Source organism: Phocoena phocoena, chromosome 8, assembly GCF_963924675.1.
Source record: "Phocoena phocoena chromosome 8, mPhoPho1.1, whole genome shotgun sequence".
NCBI classification, from domain to species: Eukaryota; Metazoa; Chordata; class Mammalia; order Artiodactyla; family Phocoenidae; genus Phocoena; species Phocoena phocoena.
The window spans coordinates 78,706,935-78,723,523 of NC_089226.1; the positions used below are offsets into that span (position 1 = coordinate 78,706,935).

Genomic DNA, 16,589 nt, shown 5'->3' on the forward strand with positions numbered 1-16,589 from the left:
TCTCAGTTCCCTGTGGCCCTTTGGGCCCCTTGAATGTATTCCTGTTTGTTTCCTAGCTAGGTATTTTGGGGGCTTGTCTTTCTGGTGCAGATACAAAGGGCTGGGGTGCCTCATGCAGGGCACAAATCCCTTGTTCCTCTGAGAAAACTGCTGAGCTGGGGAGATCCCTCCCTGTTGTTTGTCACTGCACTGGGAGTGAAATTTTGGCAAGAATGTCAAATATGTTCTCTCCTACCTGTCTTGATGTCTTTTATCTTGGGTCTTGGAGGAGCAGTTCATCTAGTTTTCAGGTCTTTCTCAGAAGAAAATGACACATACGTAACTGTAGATTTGGTGTGTACCCAGGAAGAGGTGAGTCCTGGTTCTTCTTATGCTGCCATCTTGGACTTAATTTTATTTTAATCTTCAGCCTCAACTACTTTGGCAGTCCTAAAACACGTTATCATTAGTAATGAATGGGAAGGTTACACAGTGGCAAATAAGTGGAGACCAACTAATAAGATCACCCACACATATTTAAAATTGTTCAAGAGTTACATCATCTACTTCCAGAGCCTTAAGCAGTTATAATACAATGTAACAGCATAATGAAATGAAATAGCATTATAATAAAGAAGAATGGTTGAGCTGGAATAATTTGGCTATTAAAATTATACTCCCAGAGATGACTCTAAAGTTTATGTTGCAATCTTAGTAGCCTGCTGTATTGATCACCTCCAGTTTTGAGCTGGTGCTTGTTTGCAAACAAAATTTAGAAGACTATGGATTCCCACTTGACTCAACAAAAGTTTTTATTATAAATAATGTTATTGGTGATTGTAAAAGAGATATTTAGATTAAATTTTAAATTGTTCATTGGCATACTCAAGGTAAGTACCTTGTTTCCTACCCACTTAGGCTTAAAAGGGAAGATAAGGCTCTTTTGGTTGCTCCAAATTACATAATTTGTTTTGTGGATTCTAAACATTAGAATTATGAATTTAAAGAAAGACCAAAGGAAGGGAATATATATTTCTTCAGTACCTTATGTGTACAAATCACATAGATTATTCCATTTAATCCTTGGAACGAGAAGATTTATTATCCCAAATTTTCATATTAAGAAACTGACCCACTGTCACTCAGCTAATAATTGGCATAACCAGAATTTTAACTTGGGTTTCATGGAACCAATATTATTTCTCTTTCCATTACATTAGGCTCCTTGTTTCAAGATACTAAATGATTTTCTTAAGCTTTGAGAATCTTGGTTTCTTGGTTGTTTTTTTGTTTGTTTGTTTAATATAATGGCTTTATTGAGATACAATTCACCTTAACCATACAATTCACACACTCAAAGTAGTGGGTGAAAATTCAGTGGTTTTTAGCATATTCTCAAAGGTATGCACCCATCACTACAGTCAATTTACATCATTCCTGTCACCTCAAAAAGAAATCCCCCACCTATTAGCAGTCAACTGTTATTGCAAGCCCAATGCCCCAAGCTGTAGGTAATAGCAATTTACTTTCTGTCTCTATAGATTATTCTGAAAAGTTCATAAAAAAATGGAATCATACAATATTTGAACCTCTGTGACTGGGTTTTTTCACCTGGCATAATGTTTCCAGGGTTCATCCATGTTTTTGCATTAATCAGTACTTCAGTCCTTTCTATTGCTGAATAATATTCCATGGTATGGATAAACTGTATTTTATTTATTTGTTCATCAGATGATGGACATTTTGATTTTAGTTTCCACTTTTTGGCTATTATGAATAATGCTTCTACAAGCATTTGTGTACAATTTTTTTGTGAAATTATGTTTTCATTTCTCTTGAGTGTTATACCTATATCATATGGTAACTCTATGTTAAAAGTTTTGAAGAACTGCCAGACTGTTTTCCACAGCAGCTGCACCATTTTTCATTCCCACCAACAGTGTATGAAGGTTCAGTTTCTCAGCGTTCTCACCAACACTTGTTATGGTCTTTCTTTTTGATTATACCCATCCTAGTGAGTTTGAAGTGGTCTCATTGTGGGTTTGATTTGCATTTCCCTGAGAGCTAGTAATGTTGAGCATCTTTTCGTGTGTTTGGTTATTTTTGTTTATTTGTTTTGTTTTTTTGCCACTTGTATATGTTTTTCAGAGAAACGTCTATCCAAATCTTTTGCCCATTTTTAAACTGGGTTGTTTGTTATTGTGTCGTAAGAGTTATATCTACATATACAAGTCCCTTATCAGATATATGATTTGCAAACTTTGTCTCATATTCTGTAGGTTATCTCTCTTTCTTGATGATATTCTTTAAAGTACACATTTTTAATTTTGATGAAATACAATTTTTTTTTAAAGGGTGTATGTCTTCCTACTGGAGAGCAACAATAGTTCTATTTGTCATAATCAAAATTATCTGTTTTCTGCTGTACCAGAAAGTTGTTAGATGTTTTTGTTTTTTGAAAGTCTGTTTTTCTTAATTATCAAACTTCCTGGATTTTAAAGACACTATCAGTTATGAAAAGCATCATCAAATTAATAAGCATTTTTAGGAAAAATGGGTTGCTCCTATGTTAAATAAATACATGGAATGTTGACCCCATCCTGATTTCAGAAATGCTAAAATGTAGGGGAAAAACATCTTAGGATAATGAAATATGATACATATTTGGTATTGTAATTTAGTGTTATTGTTGAAATTATTCAGTTTGTTTGAAATTTAATTTATTGTTACCACATAGGGCAAATTTCATACAAATAAGGTCTGTGTCCTTGATCAGAACCAAAACACACTGGTAGGTTTTGTTTATATTTCAGATAATCCTTCTAATGGAAGAAGGATTAGCTCTATTAATCAAAATGCAGTGTGGTCCTCTTCACTGTCACTCTCAGATCTTAATACCAACTGCAATTTTTTTTAAGTTCTACTATTTATAATACACATAAAATTCTGGCAAGAATAACAGAAAAAGGTCTAGGAGGGGAAAACTACTATTCCTCTGCCAAAATAAGAGAATGTTTCACGTTCTTTTCATACTGTAGTTTTCACTCTTTGTCCTTAAGTTTACATAGTTTTACAAAGTTGCATTCAGAAGGGGAAGCATATTTGAAATAAAATATATCAAAATAGAAGAAAAGTAGCTTTTTTACTTAATAGTATACATTAAGCATTTCTATATGTTGTCAGTCTATAAAATTAGCAATTTAACAGATGGAAAATAGTCCCACATATGAGTGTACCATCTATTCATCAATTTATTCAACAGACACTAAGTGCTTACAAAATGCTAAACAATGAGCTAAATAATGGGTATGTAGCAGTGAACAAAACAGTCACCTCACCAATGGCACTTACAGTGAGAAGAGACAGATAACCGTCTATCAGCGCTCTCTCTCTATTTTTTTCTTTGTCTCTCATATAGGTACAAGCACAAATATATGCATGTAGAACATGTATATGTTCATTTGTATATATATATACATACATACATATGCATGTGTATATATACATGTGTATATATAGCATAAACATATACATATGTTATATAGCTATGTTATAACAATGTCAGTTGCTGATATATATGTACATATGTAGCACATATGTTTTGCATATGTGTGTATTATTTTATATCAGGTGCTGATAAAAGTAATAAAGACTTATGAGAAGACAGAGAACTATAGAAGTTTCTATCTTAGAAACAGTGGTCAAGGAGAGATTCTCTGATGTGACATGAGCAGAACTCTGACTGGAAAAGGGATTGAGCATTCTTGACAGAGAGAGGAGCAAGTGCAAAGGCCCTGTGGTGAGAGTATACTTAACATCAAGGAACCCAGTGCAGCTGGATCGGAGGAAGTGAGGGTAGGGTTGTAGGACAGGGATGAGATGTGGTAGTAAGGAGAGAGATGATGCATACACGGTGTGTCATATTATGGACTATGACTTTTACTTAGAGCCTCAAAATTATTGGAAGGTTTTGAGTAAAGGTTAACGTGATTTAACTTAGGTTTTAAAAGGGCTACTCTGGCTGCCATGTAATAGGGGCAAAAGATAGGAACAGATCAGTTAGGAAGACTCTTATAGACTTCTACTCGAGATAGTGATGGCTTGGATTAAGAAACTGTTATCAAGTATTGACAAATGATCCATTTCTAGATATAATTTGAAGATAGTTCAGGTAAGATTTACTGAGCATTTAAATCCATTTAGTTATTCAACAAATATATATTGAATGGCAACTAAGTGCCCTTAGTTGTTCTAGATGTTAGGGATGAAGCAGTAAACAAAAAGACAACAAAAGTGAACAAAGTGAAAACCCAGCACCCAAATACCTTGCTGAATGAAACAGATAATAAATGAAGATAAGTAAGTGAAAACATGCAGCATGTTAGGTAGTGATATATGCTAAAGAGTAAAGCAAAGCAGAAGAATGATGCTTTGTGCTAAGTCAACAGAATTTACTTAAGGATCAGACATGGGGATAAGAGAAAATGAGGAGTCAGGATTTTGGCCTATGTAACTGGAAGAATTGAGTTGCTGTTTATTAAGATGGCAGTGGTCTCTGTAGTAGTCTCTGTAGTATCCATAGGCTTGGTGAACATGCTTGTGAACATAGGTTTTCTTTCTTTTAGATTATAATTTTAGGATTACTCTCCAGTCATTCTGTTAAAACATATTGACACATTTTGTTCCAAAGGTTTTACTAACTTACATTGGTATAGAAAATAAATGATGATACCAGTTTCCCTATCATCTTTCCAGCAATGGGTATTTTAATTAAAAACAAAAGATGCAAAAGAATATTTATGTACTAGCATAAAAGAGTACCATTTTTATTTAAATTATTGGTCACAGAGAATATTAAACCACATAAAAATAAATGTTTTTACTAAATTTGTCTCACTTTTTATTACTTGTCTGTTGATAGTCTTTATCATTATCTATTGGGATATTAATATTTATGTATACATCATTGTCAACTTCAGGAAGCTATATCTATAATCTAGAAATTTCACCCATTTTTCATTCAACAAGTATACTGCCATTTTTACTAACCCACTTTTTTTTTCATTTGTAAATATTTTGTTGCCTCAAAGTTTCCAAAACCATCATCTGTCCAATAGTACAAGAAGCAATGTTACATAGTAGCTGGGAATGTAAGGTTTAGAGCCAGATTTCCTGGACTCTAATTCTGCCATACACTAAATGTGATATCCTAGGCAACTGCCTAAATTTCCTCATGCTAATGGAGGCTGGTAACAATACCTTTAAAGGATTTAGTAAAATATTATGTGAAAAATGGTACCCTTCCCATTGCTCAAGCCAAAAACGTTAGGATTATTGTTGAAGTCTCTCTTTCATACACCATGACCAATAGAATTGTTAGTTTTCCCTTAAAAATATATTCTCAATCTGATCATTTCTCAGTCTTGCTACCACCCTGATGCAAACCACATCCTCTCTCCCTGATTGTTGCAATAGCTCCTGACTAGTCTCTTTGCTTTGTCGTTGGCCCCTTCAACCTATCTTCATCTCAGCAATCAGAGTAATTTTGTTAAAATCTAAGAGAGATGATGTCATCCTCTGCTCAGATTCATCCAGTGGCACTCTGTTTAACTCAGGATGAAAACCAAAATCTTTCTAATGGCCCCAATCCTGATGTGCTCCCACTTCCTCCATTACCACGCTACAGGTTATTCTGCCACCCTCACCCTTGCTCACTCCTCACTCCCACACTGATCTCCTTGTCTGTGAACAGACAAGGAAAGCATGCTCCCACCTCAGGGCCTTTGCATTTGTTGTACCCTTTGCCTGATGATATTACCAATTGGCATTTTTGCTCCAATTTTACCTCAGGGAAGCCATTCTTAAAGAATTTTATTTAAAATTGCAAATTTCTGCCCTTCCCATACTCTTTATCTCCCTGCCCTTTATATTTCTTTATTGACAATATGACCTTCTAATATGTAAGTGGTATATTTGTTCTTTCTTTAATTTCATCACTGTCGACTTCATGAAGGTAAAGATTTTTGTTCATTGTGGTTCCTACTGTATCCGCAACCTGGAATAGTCCCTGGTACACTGCACGGCAGAACTCAATATATTAATTTAATGAATGAAGGATACCTGATACATTAAGTAATTATTAGCTATCCATGTTAAACATCATTAGCTGTAAGTAATACTGTGTATAAAGTTAGTGTGAGAAAAAAATCAAGTATTTTTTTTTTTTTTTTTTTTTTTTTTTTTTTTTAAACATCTTTATTGGGGTATAATTGCTTTACAATGGTGTGTTAGTTTCTGCTTTATAACAAAGTGAATCAGTTATACATATACATATGTTCCCATATGTCTTCCCTCTTGCGTCTCCCTCCCTCCCACTCTCCCCATCCCACCCTTCCAGGCTGTTCCAAAGCACCGAGCTAATATCCCTGTGCCTTGCGGCTGCTTCCCCCCAGCTATCTACCTTACTACGTTTGTTAGTGTGTATATGTCCATGACTCTCTCTCGCCCTGTCAAAACTCACCCTTCCCCCTCCCCATATCCTTAAGTCCGTTCTCCAGTAGGTCTGCGTCTTTATTCCTATCTTACCCCTAGGTTCTTCATGACATTTTTTTCCCTTAAATTCCATATATATGTGTTAGCATACGGTATTTGTCTTTTTCTTTCTGACTTACTTCACTCTGTATGACAGATTCTAGGTCTATCCATCTCATTACAAATAGCTCAATTTCATTTCTTTTTAAGGCTGAGTAATATTCCATTGTGTATATGTGCCACATCTTCTTTATCCATTCATCCGATGATGGGCGCTTAGGTTGTTTCCATGTCCTGGCTATTGTAAATAGAGCTGCAATGAACATTTTGGTACATGACTCTCTTTGAATTTTGGTTTTCTCAGGGTATATGCCAAGTAGTGGGATTGCTGGGTCATATGGTAATTCTATTTGTAGTTTTTTAAGGAACCTCCATACTGTTCTCCACAGTGGCTGAACCAATTCACATTCCCACCAGCAGTGCAAGAGTGTCCCCTTTTCTCCACACCCTCTCCAGCATTTATTGTTTCTTGATTTTTTGATGATGTCCATTCTGACTGGTGTGAGATGATATCTCATTGTAGTTTTGATTTGCATTTCTCTAATGATTAATGATGTTGAGCATTCTTTCATGTGTTTGTTGGCATTCTGTATATCTTCTTTGGAGAAATGTCTATTTAGGTCTTCTGCCCATTTTTGGATGGGGTTGTTTGTTTTTTTGTTATTGAGCTGCATGAGCTGCTTGTAAATTTTGGAGATTAATCCTTTGTCAGTTGCTTCATTTGCAAATGTTTTCTCCCATTCTGAGGGTTGTCTTTTGGTCTTGGTTATCGTTTCCTTTGCTGTGCAAAAGCTTTGAAGTTTCATTAGGTCCCATTTGTTTATTTTTGTTTTTATTTCCATTACTCTAGGAGGTGGGTCAGATAGGATCTTGCTGTGATTTATGTCATAGAGTGTTCTTCCTATGTTTTCTTCTAAGAGTTTGATAGTTTCTGGCCTTACATTTAGGTCTTTAATCCATTTTGAGCTTATTTTTGTGTATGGTGTTAGGGAGTGATCTAATCTCATACTTTTACATGTACCTGTCCAGTTTTCCCAGCACCATTTATTGAAGAGGCTGTCCTTTCTCCACTGTACATTCCTGCCTCCTTTATCAAAGATGAGGTGTCCATATGTGCGTGGGTTTATCTCTGGGCTTTCTATCCTGTTCCACTGATCTATCTTTCTGTTTTTGTGCCAGTACCATACTGTCTTGATTACTGTTGCTTTGTAATATAGTCTGAAGTCAGGGAGCCTTATTCCTCCAGCTCCTTTTTTCGTTCTAAAGATTGCTTTGGCTATTCGGGGTCTTTTGTGTTTCCATACAAATTGCGAAATTTTTTGTTCTAGTTCTGTGAAAAATGCCAGTGGTAGTTTGATAGGGATTGCATTGAATCTGTAGATTGCTTTGGGTAGTAGAGTCATTTTCACAATGTTGATTCTTCCCATCCAAGAACATGGTATATCTCTCCATCTATTTGTATCATCTTTAATTTCTTTCATCAGTGTCTTATAATTTTCTGCATACAGGTCTTTCGTATCCTTAGGTAGGTTCATTCCTAGATATTTTATTCTTTTTGTTGCAATGGTAAATGGGAGTGTTTTCTTGATTTCACTTTCAGATTTTTCATCATTAGTATATAGGAATGCCAGAGATTTCTGTGCATTAATTTTGTATCCTGCTACTTTACCAAATTCATTGATTAGCTCTAGTAGTTTTCTGGTAGCATCTTTAGGATTCTCTGTGTATAGTATCATGTCATCTGCAAACAGTGACAGCTTTACTTCTTCTTTTCCGATTTGGATTCCTTTTATTTCCTTTTCTTCTCTGATTGCTGTGGCTAAAACTTCCAAAACTATGTTGAATAAGAGTGGTGAGAGTGGGCAACCTTGTCTTGTTCCTGATCTTAGTGGAAATGCTTTCAGTTTTTCACCATTGAGGATGATGTTTGCTGTGGGCTTGTCATATATGGCTTTTATTATGTTTAGGAAAGTTCCCTCTATGCCTACTTTCTGGAGGGTTTTTATCATAAATGGGTGTTGAATTTTGTCGAAAGCTTTCTCTGCATCTATTGAGATGATCATATGGTTTTTCTCCTTCAATTTGTTAATATGGTTTATCACATTGATAGATTTGCGTATATTGAAGAATCCTTGCATTCCTGGAATAAACCCCACTTGATCATGGTGTATGATCCTTTTAATGTGCTGTTGGATTCTGTTTGCTAGTATTTTGTTGAGGATTTTTGCATCTATGTTCATCAGTGATATTGGCCTGTAGTTTTCTTTCTTTGTGACATCCTTGTCTGGTTTTGGTATCAAGGTGATGGTGGCTTCGTAGAAGGAATTTGGGAGTGTTCCTCCCTCTGCTATATTTTGGAAGAGTTTGAGAAGGATAGGTGTTAGCTCTTCTCTAAACGTTTGATAGAATTCACCTGTGAAGCCATCTGGTCCTGGGCTTTTGTTTGTTGGAAGGTTTTTAATCACAGTTTCAATTTCAGTGCTTGTGATTGGTCTGTTCATATTTTCTATTTCTTCCTGATTCAGTCTTGGCAGGTTGTGCATTTCTAAGAATTTGTCCATTTCTTCCAGATTGTCCATTTTATTGGCATAGAGTTGCTTGTAGTAATCTCTCATGATTTTTTTTATTTCTGCAGTGTCAGTTGTTACTTCTCCTTTTTCATTTCTAATTCTATTGATTTGAGTCTTCTCCCTTTTTTTCTTGATGAGTCTGGCTAGTGGTTTATCTATTTTGTTTATCTTCTCAAAGAACCAGCTTTTAGTTTTATTGATCTTTGCTATTGTTTCCTTCATTTCTTTTTCATTTATTTCTGATCTGATTTTTATGATTTCTTTCCTTCTGCTAGCTTTGGGGTTTTTTTGTTCTTCTTTCTCTAATTGCTTGAGGTGCAAGGTTAGGTTGTTTATTCGAGATGTTTCCTGCTTCTTAAGGTGGGCTTGTATTGCTATAAACTTCCCCCTTAGGACTGCTTTTGCTGCATCCCATAGGTTTTGGGTCGTTGTGTCTCCATTGTCATTTGTTTCTAGGTGTTTTTTTATTTCCTCTTTGATTTCTTCAGTGATCACTTCATTATTAAGTAGTGTATTGTTTAGCCTCCATGTGTTTGTATTTTTTACAGATCTTTTCCTGTAATTGATATCTAGTCTCATGGCGTTGTGGTCGGAAAAGATACTTGATACAATTTCAGTTTTCTTAAATTTACCAAGGCTTGATTTGTGACCCAAGATATGATCTATCCTGGAGAATGTTCCATGAGCACTTGAGAAAAATGTGTATTCTGTTGTTTTTGGATGGAGTGTCCTATAAATATCAATTAAGTCCATCTTGTTTAATGTATCATTTAAAGCTTGTGTTTCCTTATTTATTTTCATTTTGGATGATCTGTCCATGGGTGAAAGTGGGGTGTTAAAGTCCCCTACTATGAATGTGTTACTGTTGATCTCCCCTTTTATGGTTGTTAGTATTTGCCTTATGTATTGAGGTGCTCCTATGTTGGGTGCATAAATATTTACAATTGTTATATCTTCTTCTTGGATCGATCCCTTGATCATTATGTAGTGTCCTTCTTTGTCCCTTTTAATAGTCCTTATTTTAAAGTCTATTTTGTCTGATATGAGAATTGCTACTCCAGCTTTCTTTTGGTTTCCATTTGCATGGAATATCTTTTTCCATCCCCTTACTTTCAGTCTGTATGTGTCTCTAGTTCTGAAGTGGGTCTCTTGTAGACAGCATATATAAGGGTCTTGTTTTTGTATCCATTCAGCCAATCTGTGTCTTTTGGTGGGAGCATTTAGTCCATTTACATTTAAGGTAATTATCGATATGTATGTTCCTATTTCCATTTTATATATTGTTTTGGGTTCGCTACTATAGGTCATTTCCTTCTCTTGTGTTTCGTGTCTAGAGAAGTTCCTTTAGCATTTGTTGTAAAGCTGGTTTGGTGGTGCTGAACTCTCTCAGCTTTTGCTTGTCTGTAAAGGTTTTATTTTCTCCATCAAATGTGAATGAGATCCTTGCTGGGTAGAGTAGTCTTGGTTTCAGGCTATTCTCCTTCATCACTTTCAGTATGTCCTGCCACTCCCTTCTGGCTTGTAGGGTTTCTGCTGAGAGATCAGCTGTTAACCTTATGGGGATTCCCTTGTGTGTTATTTGTTGTTTTTCCCTTGCTGCTTTTAATATGCTTTCTTTGTATTTAATTTTTGACAGTTTGATTAATATGTGTCTTGGCGTGTTTCTCCTTGTATTTATCCTGTATGGGACCCTCTGTGCTTCCTGGACTTGATTAACTATTTCCTTTCCCATATTAGGGAAGTTTTCAACTATAATCTCTTCAAATATTTTCTCAGTCCCTTTCTTTCTTTCTTCTTCTTCTGGAACCCCTATAATTCGAATGTTGGTGCGTTTCATGTTGTCCCAGAGGTCTCTGAGACTGTCCTCAGTTCTTTTCATTCTTTTTTCTTTATTCTGCTCTGCAGTAGTTATTTCCACTACTTTATCTTCCAGGTCACTTATCCGTTCTTCTGCCTCAGTTATTCTGCTATTGATCCTATCTAGAGTGATTTTAATTTCATTTATTGCATTGTTCATCGTTGCTTGTTTCATCTTTAGTTCTTGTAGGTCCTTGTTAACTGTTTCTTGCATTTTGTCCATTCTACTTCCAAGATTTTGGATCATCCTTACTATCATTATTCTGAATTCTTTTTCAGGTAGATTGCCTATTTCCTCTTCATTTGTTAGGTCTGGTGGGTTTTTATCTTGCTCCTTCATCTGCTGTGTGTTTTTCTGTCTTCTCATTTTGCTTACTGTGTTTGGGGTCTCCTTTTTGCAGGCTGCAGGTTCGTAGTTCCCGTTGTTTTTGATGTCTGTCTCCAGTGGCTAAGGTTGTTTCAGTGGGTTGTGTAGGCTTCCTGGTGGAGGGGACTAGTGCCTGTGTTGTGCTGGATGAGGCTGGATCTTGTCTCTCTAGTGGGCAGGTTCACATCTGGTGGTGTGTTTTGGGGTGTCTGTGGCCTTATTATGATTTTAGGCAGCCTCTCTGCTAATGGGTGGGGTTGTGTTCCTGTTTTGCTAGTTGTTTGGCATAGGTTGTCCAGCACTGTGGCTTGCTGGTTGTTGAGTGAAGCTGGGTGCTGGTGTTAAGATGGAGGTCTCTGGGATATTTCCACCGTTTAATATTATGTGGAGCTGGGAGGTCTCTTGTTGACCAGTGTCCTGAAGTTGGCTCTCCTACCTCAGAGGCAGAGCCCTGACTCCTGGCTGGAGCACCAAGAGCCTTTCATCCACACAGCTCAGAATAAAAGGGAGAAAAAGTAGGGAGAATTAGTAGAAGTATGAGTAAAGAAAGAGGGAAAGGAGGAAAGGAAGGAAGGAAGAAAGAAGCAAAGAAGGAAAGAAAGGAGGGAGGGAGGGAGGGAGGAAGGAAGGAAGGAGGGAAAGAAGGAAAAAAAAGACAGAAAGAAAGATGATACAGTAAAAATAAAATAAAGTATAATATAGTTATTGAATTAAAAAATATTTAGAAAAAAAAAAGGGATGGATAGAACCTTAGGACAAATGTTGGAAGCAAAGCTATACAGAGAAAATCTTACACAGAAGCATACACATACACCTTCACAAAAAGAGGTAAAGGGGGAAAAATCATAAATCCTGCTCCCTGAGACCACCTCCTCAATTTGGAGTGATTCGTTGTCTAAAGGAGGGAGGGAAGGAAGGAAAGAAAGAAAGAACGAAGGTAAAGTATAATAAAGTTATTACAATTAAACTTAATTATTAAGAAAAGGAATTTTTAAAAAAAAGTCATGGACGGATAGAGCCCTAGGACAAATGGTGGAAGCTAGAGTATACAGACTAGATGTCACACAGAAGCATACACGTACACATTCACCAAAAGAGGAAAAGGGAAAAAAATCATAGATCTCGCTCCTAAATTCCACCTCTTCAATTTGGGATCATTCCTTGTCTATTCAGGTATTCCAGAGATGCAGGGTATATCAAGTTGATTGTGGAGCTTTAATCCGCTGCTTCTGTGGCTGCTGGGAGAGATTTCCCTTTCTCTTCTTTGTTCTCACAGCTCACAGGAGCTCAGCTTTGGATTTGGCCCTGCCTCTGCGTGTAGGTCGCTGGAGGGCGTCTGTTTTTTCGCTCAGACAGGACGGGGTTAAAGGAGCCGCTGATTCGGGGCCTCCGGCTCACTCAGGCCGGGGGTTGGGGGATGGGGGAAGGAGGGGCACTGCGTGCGCGGCCGGCCTGCGGCGGCAGAGGCAGCGTGACGTTGCGGCAGAGGCCGGCGTGACGTTGCACCAGCCTGAGGCCCGCCGTGCGCTGTCCCGGGGAAGTTGTCCCTGGATCCCGGGAACCTGGCAGTGGCGGGCTGCACAGGCTCCGCGGAAGAGGGGTGTGGAGAGTGACCTGTGCTCGCACACAGGCCCCTTGGTGGCGGCAGCAGCAGCCTTAGCGTCTCCCGCCCGTCTCTGGGCTCCGCGGTTTTAGCCGCGGCTCGCGCCCGTCTCTGGGGTTTGCGCTTTCAGCCGCGGCTCGCGCCCGTCTCGGGGGCTCGCGCCCTCAGCCGCGGCTCGCGCCCGTCTCTGGAGTTCCTTTAAGCAGCGCTCTTAAACCCCTCTCCTCGCGCACCAGGAAACAAAGAGGGAAGAAAAAGTCTCTTGCCTCTTCGGCCGGTGCAGGCTTTTCCCCGAACTCCCTCCCGGCTAGTCGTGGTGCACTAACCCCTTCAGGCTATGTTCAAGCCGCCAACCCCAGTCCTCTCCCTGAGCTCCGTCCAAAACCAAAACCCGAGCCTCAGCTCGCAGCCCCGCCCGCCCCGGTGGGTGAGCAGCAAGCCTCTCGGGTTGGTGAGTGCTGGTCGGCACCGATCGTCTGTGCAGGAATCTCCCCGCTTTGCCCTCCGCACCCGTCGCTGTGCACTACTCCGCGGTCCCGAAACTCCCCCCTCCGCCTCCCGCAGTCTCCGCCCGCGGAGGGGCTTCCTAGTGTGTGGAAACTTTTCCTCCTTCACAGCTCCCTCCCACTGGTGCAGGTGCCGTCCTTATTCTTTTGTCTCTGTTTTTTCTTTTGCCCTACCCAGTTACGTGGGGAGTTTCTTGCCTTTTGGGAGGTCTGAGGTCTTCTGCCAGCCTTCAGTAGGAGTTCTGTAGGAGTTGTTCCACGTGTGGATGTATTTCTGGTGTATCCGTGGGGAGGAAGGCGATCTCCGCGTCTTACTCTTCCGCCATCTTCAAGGTCCCCCCAAAAATCAAGTATTTTAAAAAAGAACACAAACAACTTTAAGAACTTTCTATATTCAGGAATAATACATACTAAGTCACTAAGGATAGAGATTCCTAGTTTCTAAGCTGACGAACATTGTATGAACATTGTGAAAGACAGTGGTACCATTTACATTATGAGGACAGGAGTTTGCAATCTTCATAGTAGTAAAAAAAAAAAAAGAAAGCTATTGTTATATAACAGAAGAATCCTTTTGTGTAATGTCAAGGAAAATGACAATAAGAAAGATAAACATATCTACATTCCTAACAATAAAAGAGAATTTAAAATTATATCATTTAGGATCAAGATTTTCCAAAATAAGTACATTTTTTCCTTCTTCTTTTAATTAACTCATCTACTAATGATCAAGCTGTACTGGACTCTGTAGTAAATTAAAAAAACAAATAATTAAGAGAACATGGCCCTAGGAGAATTTTTTCTAAATTCAGAAAAATAAAAGGAGCCATTAAAAGAAAAAATGCGAGGAAGGAAAAGACGAAGAGAGAGGACAAGGGAGGAAGAGAGGGAAAAGAAAAGAAAAGGGGGAAAAATGATGCAGTTTGGAAGAGAAAAATGAGCAGTTCTAGTTGGGGCCTTGGGGCAAGAAGGAACAGAAGAAGATTTTAAAAGTTTTTGTGAAATTTGTGGCATTTGGCACGTCTTTTAAAACTGAGCTTTCCTCCAGCAAGATGATGATGTAGGTATGTTCTTATTCCAGGAATGTCTGTGTCATAAGAATTAAAGACAAAGAAAAGAAAGAAAGTCAAACTAAATGACATTTTAAAACCTCTGCATAAAAATTAAATTGTGAGTGGAATAAGATTTAAATGAGTGAAAAACTTCTATAAATTTTATTTACTGTGTTCCATGGGAAATGAAATGCATTAATTAACATAAATGGAATTTTATCTTTTATAAACATTAAATTAGTAATCAAATAACTTTTAGAGTTTGAGGACTCTTTGAGAACTTCTTCAAAAATCTCTGGTTTACAGATGAAGAAATAGATTCTCAGGGAAAGGAAATTACTTGGTTAGGACATGGCAGATTTAGGATGAGAAATGATGGTCTTGTGACCCACAGGCCAGTGCACTCTCCTCAATAGCATATGTCGTTTACCTATTGCTGTTTACACTTTTTACTTTCTCCATCTAGACCATTCTTCCTCCACTTTACCTGTGTGACTTACTGCCTCACCTCATCGGATCTTTGCTCAAATGTTACTACAATCCTCTGTACTAAAATAACATCTGTTCTCTCCACCTTGTACACCTGCATCTTTCCTCCTTACTGTATTTTTCTCCAATGCACTGACCACAAAGCATACCTAATATTTTATGTATTTTTTGTTGTTGCTTATTGTTTTTTCTTCTCTTACTTGAATCTTCCATGAAGGCAGGGTTCTGTTTCTTGCTATATGTCCTAAAAGAATATCTGGCATGTCATAGGTGTTTAATAAATAATTGTTAAATAAATGAAATGTAATTTACCTAAATCTAGGGAAACATTATAGTATTGATATATTCACAAACATCAGCTTCAGAGTCAATCTGGATGTTTTTGATGCACCCCCCTACTGGTTTAGTGATTTTGTCATGCTACTTAATTTCCATATGCCTTAGTTTATTTATTATTAAGGGTAGGTAAAAATCGTACACACTTCATAGAGTTGTTATAAGGATTAAAGGAAATTATATGTGTAAAGTTTTGGGCTCTTAATATGTGCTCAGCAAATGTTAACCATCAATCAGTGATATCTATTATTAATAGCTGTAGGTATAACTGAAATGCCTAGAGCATTTTAACATAATTGGTAATTAATTACATCCTAAGATGTACTGTGATCTGTTCATTCTTAGTTCATACCACTGCTAATAACCTGATACTGCTAGCTGTGCATCACATTCCATATGTTATAGCAGATTTTAAGTATTACTAATAAAAGAAACTAATGCATGTAGTGTAAACAAAATTATTTTATTTTGTTACAATGCTAAGTCACACAACTGAACTCTTGAAAACACTATATATAGTTGTCTGTATCAAAATTCGTTGTTGATAAGTATCAACACATTGAATAAAATAATTCCAAAACATTTTAATTTATTTGAAAAGACTAAATATTTAAGAATCTTTTTGAATTTGAAGAGATACTTGTATCACCTGGAACACAAATCCCAACCACCATGGATATTTCCTATTTTATACTCTTTTACATTGATTATAGCTTGCTCATTATTCATATAAGTTCTTACATGTGATTTATGTTTTTGGTTTACCCTTTCTGATTATTCCAGTGGTAATTGCCATATTTCAATATTCTTCCTCCTTTTTTGATGTTGTGGTTTCATTTCAATCTCCTAATATTTTTTAAATCTTTCTTGTAAAGTTTGTTAGCTTTTCTTCTATGATTTCTCAGACTTCTTACTCTCTTCAAATTCACATTTATAAAACTGCAAATTTTTAAAAAATAAATGACCAAAATCAATAATTTTTTTAATTAAGCAAATAAATGCTTAAAATTTGCTTTAAAAACAAATTTCTATTGAATTTGAATTCTATTCTATTGAATTCTTGCAAATATCTCCATCTTCAAGTTCAAAAGAAATGATGTGTCCAATGGCGTTTGCATGACTCTAATTTTGTTTTCAAAAAGTTTAAGTACATTAAATAACAGAGATGCATTTAATTTTTTTGCAAGTTACTGGAGTGTTGACATTAATCCAATAACAGGCAAGATTCCATGTTACTAC

At 37.2% G+C, this 16,589-nt stretch overlaps 1 protein-coding gene across 1 annotated transcript in view; it reads left to right on the forward strand.

Annotated features, from left to right (window-relative positions):
- The window catches only part of ANO3 (anoctamin 3), a 423,419-nt gene that overhangs the window by 235,905 nt on the left and 170,925 nt on the right, over nt 1-16,589 (forward strand).